Raw genomic sequence first — 8,545 nt, 5'->3', positions numbered from 1 at the left:
CGGGGGCCAAATGCTGCCCGCCACATGAGATTATGTGGCCCATGAGACAATGCTGAGACAAGCGAAAAACAGCTGCATCGCGTAAAACAATGACTTGCAGTTTTAAACATGTCCACCGGATGTTGCCAAAACCAGGCCCCACTCGCAGCACTCACTGTAAGTGTATTTACGACCATTGATCAACTAGAATTATGAATACACAATTTTAATTTTCTTAAAGTAAAAGTCACAGACAGATAATATGAAAAATCCAAACTCTCAATTTGCATACAAGTGTTTGTGTGTTCTCATGTGGTAAATAGGCTACAAAAGAGCTGAACCGATTTTTGTAAACTAATGGATGTAAATGGTTTGTGTTTATATAGCGCTTTTCAAGTCAATGAGGACCTCCCAAAAGCGCCTTACAATGTGCTTCACACTTTTCCCTTTTACAGACTAACTAACAGATTGCAGTGTCAGACATGCAAGGCAACTACCTTGGGGCATTAGGAATTCAGTGTATTGCTCAAGGAAACTTGGACATATAACTCGGAGGAGCTGGGAATCAAAACCGGTGACCTCTTGATCCCAAGATAAGGGCTTTAACTCCTGAGCCAATTCCGCCCCAAAATTAACTCAGTTGTACTTTAGACTGGGAGTGTTTTTTTAGCTAGATTTTGTCTAAAGGCACCCTGAATAAATACTATAAAAAATCATTAAACATCTGCTTTCGTGTACAAGCGGCTCTAAAGTGGCACGCAGCCTCGCGGCTCTTTGGCTCACCCAAGTGGCTCCCTGGTGCTTTTTCACCAAACCACGGCCCCGACAACCTCACCCAAGTAGAATTCCCGGCCACGGCAAGCCCTGCAACACCGGGCCATTTTACTTATACAAAATAAAAGTGAGACCAAGTTGTCTTTGCAGAATTAAAAAAAAAAAATGTTCTAAAATAAAATCTTACATCTCTGAATCATAATTTGAATGTGAGCCTCAGAGAAGACCCAAAGGCCTTCAGCTAAGGCACGCTTTTCATACATTCATTTACTAGTACACCCAACCCCCCCACGTGAGAATTTTTTTTACCATGTGGCCCCCAAGCTGAAATGAGTCTGACACCCCTGCACTAGATGAGTATAGTTAAAAAACAAACAAAAAAAAGCAATAATAAAATCATGTAGAATAGCCAATTATTAGCAGTCAGCCTGACGGAACAAATGACATTTTTACTACTTTTGTCCAAAATAAAATACCAAATAATTTGTTAACGCCATTTATTTTCAAAAAATCATCGGCACCTTGAAAAAAAAAATGATTTTCTATCAGTGTTCTCGTTTGCCCGCGTCCCTGCGTCCTGGATGCATCATTTTTGCTGGGGACGCATCGTGTCAAATCAACGTGCGTCCCTGGGACTCAACTATTTTGACACAAAATTGTCATTATTATCAGATTACTTTTATTTATAACAAAGATTTACCGCTCTCCAAACTTTTCGTCAGGCAGATCCGCCACTGTTGTTTTGGTCTCGCGGTTCGAGTTTTCGCCTGCATGCCGATCTTGGCAAACGAGATCTCGTTACTTTGGGATTACGTCATTGTTGTGGTGGTTGTCGTCGATTTAAGGTGAAAATCAACACAAAATTGGTAGTTTCTTCAGTGTCAGAAAAAAGTCGAAACATAATGCCGAAAGTGATAACAAAAGCAATAATTCCGGCACGAAAAAAAGGCGTAGAAACTCTTCGGAAGATCGCTAGGAAAACACGAGTGTTGAAGCGAACGACTCGACGAAAGAAAATAAACAAAATAATACTCCTAAGCAAGATAAGGACTTTTCTGCCAAAATGGACTTAATTTTATTCCTGGTTACGCTATGAGGAGGATGATAATGGATTGGACCTTGAGAAGGCATTACAACTGTGGCGTGACAGCAAAGCCTGAATAATATATGAACTGAAAAATCTGAAGCGATAACTGCTTTGTATTAAAAATTAACTGTGAAGATCAAAACTGAATGAATATATAGATTTATAATATATATTCGTCGCAGATTTACAATTTCAACCTCGATAACACTAAAGTCTGGGGACCCATAGATCTCTGTTGGGACCCATAGATTTTTGAGCATGCGAGTCCCCGGGAACCATCACTTTTCAGAGGTAAAATGAACACTGTTCTATGTTCATTATTTAAATCCTCCCTAATTGGCTTGTTAAAGATTTTCAAAAAAATGAAAATAAAAGTCTTTTTAATTGTTTGATTTTAATTCATTTTATAAAAAGAGCGTGTTTAACTCACAGTTTGTCTACTTAAGATCAATTGGGGGAGTATGCCGTACGAAGAAATGCATGTATAGATAAAATAAATACCCATGAATATGTGCCGTATAAATAAATGAATAGAATTAAATAGAATAGAATAGAATATACCTTTATTATCATTGTTACAAAATGGGTTGAACATATTGTGACAACGAAATTGGACGTGGCACTCATGTTACACATTTAACTGTAAGGATAAAATATTAATCAAGATAAAAAGATAATATACACAATATTTACACAAGAAAGTGTGGGCGTGTAGAGGCAGAAGATATTTACATTGGGTGATTGCTTACAGGGGATCGTATTAGTGCAATATGCAGTAGTGCAAAATAGGCAACATTTTTCACTACAGCAGATACCTAAATAAAATAAATAAATACAATATATTGCAATATTTTTGCATTTTGTCATTTATTTTGTCCATTTTTTATTTTGGCATTAATTTTGTTATGTATTTTGTGGTGTTGTTTGTCACAACAGAATGTTATTCAAATTATGAGGTGGCCAGAGCTTTTCACCTGATCAGAGGGGTGGCACGGTGGGTGAGTGGTTAGCGGCACAGTTCTGAGGTCTGGGATCAAATCCAGCTACCAGCCTTCCTGTGCAGAGTTTGCATGTTCTCCCCGTGCTTATGTGGGTTTCCCGGGGACTCCAGTTTCCTCCCACATTCAACCAACTCTAGCACCCCCGCGATCCAACTGAGGATAAGCGGTGCAGATAATGGATGAAAGGGTTTATCAGAAACAAATTGGCTATAAGTGAGAAGCTCAGCCAGTTTGATCCATCCTCTTATTTAAATATTACTGTGACAAAATAAATAAGAAAACAAACAACAAATCATACTACACAATACATGTCAAAATGCATAAATTAATGGAAAAAATGCATTAATGTCAACTAGTTAGGTATTATCTCATTTTTCTATGTGTTATGTATTCATATGACATGTATTTGTAGCTGTTTATTCATCCATTTATTTATACTTTTGGCAGGATCAGTACTCTATAAGGGAAAGGCGACCAATTGATAAGCTGAAGATGCCGTGACTGAATTTCATTATCGGTAAATTCAAATGAGTGAGCTTGCAGGAGTCACCAGAGGAGTATTTTAGCACTGCCTGCTGATTGCAACTCGCAACTGCAGCAGTCAAACAGCCCTCGAGCAGCCGCACGATTCCAGCTGCATGTTTCACTTAAATGGCAGTTTTATCCTCCACTCAGCTGGAGGTCCATGTCATATTTCTTATTCTTTAACAAACAGTCTTCACAAGTATCCCTTTTCAGTATACTGGGATACTTCACCATGAATGTACTGATATATTCAAATTTTGACACAGCCAAAGTACATAGTTTGTATCATCAGTGTTGTAAGTCTGGATTTACATGTTACAAAGGACGTTAACGGAACACAATTTCTCGGTAATGCGTTATTAATACAATCTTGTAACTACTGCTGTTTCAACTTCTTTATAAATACAGATCACTAAACATAAGGTGTTTAGATTTCCCTAAAAAATACAGCTGAATACAGGTATGGTGACAGTGTCTCAAGAGCAGAGTACTGGAATCGAGAATTTTTCCCCATATAGATATTCTCCCTACCGTGTATACTCACATCTAAGCCAAATTTATAACTATAACTAAAATATTCAAATCATGAAGTCAGCTTGTATGCACGTTTGGTTGTGTGTCAGCAGTAGTGAATGGTAGGCAGTGCGCAGAGAGTGGGCGTGGCCTATACAGGAACGACTCACGGGAAATCAATGGAGCAAACATGAGCAAGGAATTTATGGTAAAAGTCTGCCTGGTGAAAAGAATACATATCTTGGAAAGAACCTAGGAATGAAGAAGGGGAGTCCTTGAATGGTTTGGAGCCCAGAGACAAAATGGATATGGAGTTTCTTGGCTCATTGTTTATTTGCAAAATCTTGATTGCAAAAGCCAAGAAATATGAAGGCTTCACTGCTTCATTTATGCGGCTATTTTAAAGCAGTTTTAGGGGGTCAGCTTCCATGCAAGCATTTTTAATCGGCCCGCCAAACGGAAGTGGAAAAAAAAACAAGGATAATAAATGGAAACGTACTACAAACAAATAAAAATTATTTTCTGTGCCACTCTTGTCTCCATTGTCCCTTCTAGTGGCTCCCTCCCCATCAAAAAAATCTACCCTTGCCAAATATTATATCCAGACATTTATTGAAAAAAAAAAAAAAACAACTGTTCTAGAACGGATGATTTTAGAGTTTTTCGATGCATATTATTAAACTTTATTCTTGAAAGTGCTGTCAAGGGTTTGAAAATCATCTACTCGCTTATGCCATCTTCTGGCTCAAGTCACCACTACAGCCTATGTCAATTGCCTGTGTGGCGCATGCAGGTACGAGCATATTTTTGATGCTCTCGAAAAAAAAAATTGTTTTCCATCTTTTTCCGGTTTTAGGTCGGTGTTAGGACAGTATTTGAAACAGGCATCTTCTTACTTTCACCATGTTCATGCTACACAAAGAAAAACTGCGGGGATGAGATGAAATAATTCAATAGTCAGATTCAGATTCAGATTCAGAACTACTTTATTGTCATTCTAGTACACGTGTATACAGAACGAAATGTCGATACATCTGACCCGCACAGTTTCCTTGAATGTACAGATATAAATAAAATGTTGTATTGAGTTGTAGTATTGAGTGCTAATAATATACTAAATAATTATGGATATGTATAGTATTTTACAGTAGTAGTAGTCCCCCTCTCCCCCTATTTCTTCTTCCGAATGTGTTGCGCGTCCCAAACAGTGTATCTAAAAGTACGATAAAAGTCGATAGGCGTGGTGGAAAAAAAATATAAAAGCTCTTTGAGCATTATTATACCTTACTTAATGGTGCAAATGTTCTACTTTCAATGTTTTGAGGGCACTTCAAACGACACAATGCTCCTTTGAAAAAGATATACCATTTTTGTTTGCTTTTATTTTGAGTGTTTGAAACAATTTTGGAGATTTGGTCTGTTTATGAACAAATATAAGATACAATATAACTGCTACATGTTGATTTCTGCGGATGGGATTTTTTTTCCAAAGTATCGAAATCAAAGCTATGAATCAAAGCAATCGATCAATTAATCAAAGAATCAATCAATCACCCGGCCGACCAACTGACCGATCGATCAATCGATCAATCGATCAATCGATCAATCGATCAATCTATCAATCACCCGACCGACGGACCAACCAACCGACCAATCAATCACACAATCAATCAACCAGCCAGCCAGCCCGTCAGTCCATCAGTCCGTCAGTCAGTCTGTCAGTCCGTCAGTCCGTCAGTCCGTCAGTCCTTCAGCCCGTCAGTCCTTCAGTCAGTCAGTCAATCAATCAATCATTTTCTTCCTGGTCTGGCCCTTCTGGCAAATATTTGAAGGCAATGCGCCCGCAGCTCGAAAGGTATGCCCACCTGTGATACATGGTAATTTGTCACAACATAACTACTTTCAGAGCAACATGCTAATTTTAGTGTCACTAATCCGGGGGTTACTGAGCTACTTTGTTAAATGGGGTAACTAGTAACTGTAACTAATTACTATTTCCAGTAGCGCGCCCGTCACAGACGATCATGACGATTTTGAGATTTTTTTTCAAAGAAGCTGTTGGGAATTCTGAACTTCACTACTTTTTGTCGCCATCTTCTGGATTGTGTCAACATTGCAGCCTCTGACACCTTATTCATGACTGACAGTCATTCACCTGCATTTCTTAGGAGCGCTTGAATAGACTTACACATTTCTTACACATTTTTTATGGCCAAATTCGGGCAATTCTTTTGAACTTTTAAAGCTAATATTGCTATTTCACCAGTACCATCAAAATAAAAAGTCTGGTGTGAATCATGTGTTTCAAAGATCCACAAATGTATCTCCAATTCACATATGTGGTTTATAAATCTTGCATTTATCAAGACATGTAATTTTTAAATCTTAACACAATTATATTTGTGGATTTGAACCATCAAAGCGGCGCTGCCACGAGCGGCTGCCTTTTCCAGCAGCTGCCCTATTGTTTTATTGTCTGCTCCTATCTTCGGTGTTTTTTTCTTCCCGTTTTGACAACTACACTATGGATTACTTCTATCCTATGGGACATGGGTTTTAGCGCACAAAAAATGCGTGTATTCAAGGAATTTCAACTCCTTGCCCTGAAGAATTCTCGTGCCGGCGTGATGAAGGGGCCTATCGTGGAAGAAGAGCCGGAGCTAGCTAAGCGGCTAGCGGCATTATAAGTCTTCGGTACCATCCGTAATCATGGTAAATGCGAACTCACGACCAAATAAGATCATCGAGTGCTGGTAGAAAACATCGAAGCGCACAGGGAGCGCAGTTGCTGTGTTTTGCGGAAACGTGGCTCACGTTTAGCATTCCGGACGCTAACGTGTAGCCGACCGGAGCTACCCGGAGCTATCCGGCTTCAACGCCGCTAAACAGAGACACGAAAGCCGGGGGGAATCGGAGAGGAGGCGTACTTGCTAACACGAGGTGGTGTATCCCTGGATTTTCACAAAGAAAAGTTTTCCATCTGCCGCAGGGATGTCGAACTTTTGGACTGGCGTGACGTCATCCACTCCGCTACAAGCACCCCTAGGGCATCATGTTAATCTGTTAATAAACAACGGGGTAGACTGCTGGAAGTGTGAATTTCCCTACGGGGATGAATAAAGTATCTATCTATCTATCTATCTATCTATCTATCTATCTATCTATCTATCTATCTATCTATCTATCTATCTATCTATCTATCTATCTATCTATCTATCTATCTATCTATCTATCTATCTATCTATCTATCTATCTATCTATCTATCTATCTATCTATCTATCTATCTATCTATCTATCTATCTATCTATCTATCTATCTATCTATCTATTAGTGTGGAATTGGGACAAAACTCTCCACATTTCGCTGTTGGGTAAAAATGACAGTAATATGTAGCTAACATGTTGAGTTGCAGGAAGTTCTTCCCATTACAGTTTACCACTGGGAAACGGTCCCGAATTTTTTGCATGGCCAGTCATAAATGTCCATAATTGATACGTAGTATTTGCACTAATACACATTTCATAGTGCCCTGCTTATGTGTAGCATCCAGCTGTCCTCTTGGGGGCGCCCCATAGGGGGAGATGAGGTTTCGCAGTGCCACACAAACTCATTTCATCTGCCGTTGATCATGAGGGAAGAGGAAATGCAAATGCCAAGTGAAGCCATTTCAAGCAGACTTGTTGTGAAACATGGCAACAATGTTAAGTTAGAAGGACTTCACCCAAAATGCAAGCACCTTTCAAACCTTAAAAACACAATATAAAAATTCAAGCAATTTCAAGGAGTTCAAGCACTTGTACGAACCCTGTTTTTCATCTTTTTGGGGTTTTGGGTTGGTGTTTGGACTCCGAGGCAGGCCTTCTCTTACATTCACCATTTTCATCTTACACTGACAAATATAAATAAAAAAAAAACTTCGGGACAAGCATGACATCACTCTCCAGCACTCCTCCCATTGCCCATCCCTTGAACTAAGCATGTTTCATACCGAACGGCTTTGTTGAATGTAAGAAAAGCAGATAAGCACAGTGAGAAATAAAGCATAATGTTTTTTTTTAAATCAAGTGGGCATTGTTTACATACAAAAGTCAAAAAGAGAGAGATAATATCTAACTTTCAACTCTGAGCTCTGCTCCAACAGAGCCACAGACATCTTTCTCATTTCTCTCTCTAATGAGCTTGTAAGAGTGAGCACCCCTAACCCTCCACAACACAAAATAACCCACCCACCACAATCTCGACCCTTTTCCTCTCCTCCTACTCCCCCCAAAACTCCCCCCATTCTGTTAAAACAACCCTCCAACCTGGTGTAGCCGGTAAAAGGGGCTTTGGGACAGCTGCAGCAGCACTCATGACTTGTGGCCACTTTTTCTCTGTGAGATTTGGATGCCGGGGATAGACTCAACTCACAAATGCCACCCAAAAATTTGAGCCCTTGATTGGTTGCTGGCAAATAATGCTGTCGCTGCTTTTTGAAAACCACGCAATGAACAAATTCAGGGAGAAAGGTGCTTATTTTTATTGTCCATTTTTGTGCATGCTTTTTTATTTGATTTTCTAACAATGATGCCAAAGTTGACTGACATCATCATTTATACAGTACCCTGAGAGAGACGCACAAGAAGGAAAATGGTTCATTTTTCTTGATATTTTGTTTTTCATTCC

Source organism: Urocampus carinirostris, chromosome 2, assembly GCF_059441175.1.
Source record: "Urocampus carinirostris isolate Australia breed hairy pipefish chromosome 2, RoL_Ucar_1.0, whole genome shotgun sequence".
Lineage (NCBI taxonomy): Eukaryota > Metazoa > Chordata > Actinopteri > Syngnathiformes > Syngnathidae > Urocampus > Urocampus carinirostris.
Note: the sequence above shows the minus strand (reverse complement) of the source record.